This window comes from Echinops telfairi, unplaced genomic scaffold (assembly GCF_000313985.2).
Source record: "Echinops telfairi isolate 266 unplaced genomic scaffold, ASM31398v2 ScPeMD7_2;HRSCAF=8, whole genome shotgun sequence".
In the NCBI taxonomy this organism is placed as follows: domain Eukaryota; kingdom Metazoa; phylum Chordata; class Mammalia; order Afrosoricida; family Tenrecidae; genus Echinops; species Echinops telfairi.
In genome coordinates, this window is record NW_022103898.1 from 6,208,802 (window position 1) to 6,209,984 (window position 1,183).

Consider the following 1,183-nt stretch of genomic DNA (forward strand, 5'->3'; position numbering starts at 1 on the left):
TTTGGAGATAGCCACCCCCACTGTCTAGAATAATGGGGACCAGAAATATTTTCCTTATTGAGGTTGACTCACTTGGCTGAGCATACTGCCTTCCTGTGTTGTCCGTGCTATGGGGTGTTTGACAGTCTGGCCGTCGTCGTCATTTTTTAGGGGTGCGTAATATTCCATTGTGTATATGGACCAGATTCGATGTATCCATTTCTCCACAGACAGGAGCTTTGGCTCTCTCCATCACTTTGCAATGATAGAAATCTTTGCAATAAACATGGGTTATTTTTAAAACGTCATTAAAAAAAACCCCAAACCACATATTTTACATTTTCTTTTTCTTTCACTCTTTTCTAAGCCATTTAAAAGAAGCTGTAGGCATCCTGTCATTCACCTCTGAACATTTCAGAATGCATCTCTCGTCAACAGAACAGAACCATCTGGCGCCCGAGACAATTATCACGGCTCTAAGAATATTTTCTAATATTTCATCCTATCCAAATTTCCCTGATGGGTCACAAACTGATCGTTACAGCTGTATTTTATTTTATTTTAACTCTAACATGCCATCAGGAACCAGGCAGGAGTCTGCTGCACAAGTCCTCTTTAAAGTGTTGCAAAGCAGGGGTGTTGCTTGGATGTACCTGACCCAAAGCAGGGTATTTCCAATCCCCTCGTATGCATGTGAAAGTTGCACGTTGGGTAAGAAGACAGAAAAAGAAGCGATGTGTTTGAACTCTGGGGTTCATGAAGAACATTGAAAGGCCACGGACTGCCAGACGTCCTGTGGACGTGTTGTCAGGAGAGGCCAGTCCCTGGAGCAGGCCGTCCTGTCTGGGAAAGCGGAGGGGCGGTGACAAAGAGGAAGGCCCTCCAGGAGATGCATGGACACAGGGGCTGCAGCCATGGGCTCGGGCATCGGAGTGATTGTGCGGATGGCGCAGGACTGGGCAGCGTGTTGTTCTGTGGTGCCTAGGGTGGCTACGAGTCGGAACCAACTTGAGAGATGGCATCTGACCATGGCAATGAAACAATTGGAAATTTACTGTTATCTTTTTAAAATTGTTTGTTGTTGAGGATGGTTTTGTTTTTGTTTGGGAAGCGTGATTCCCTCACAATTTGATATCTCTCTTCAGGAAGAGCCCCAGGCTCTGTTGAGGTCCCCCTCTCTTCCCCAAACCCCTGGAATTGCCTC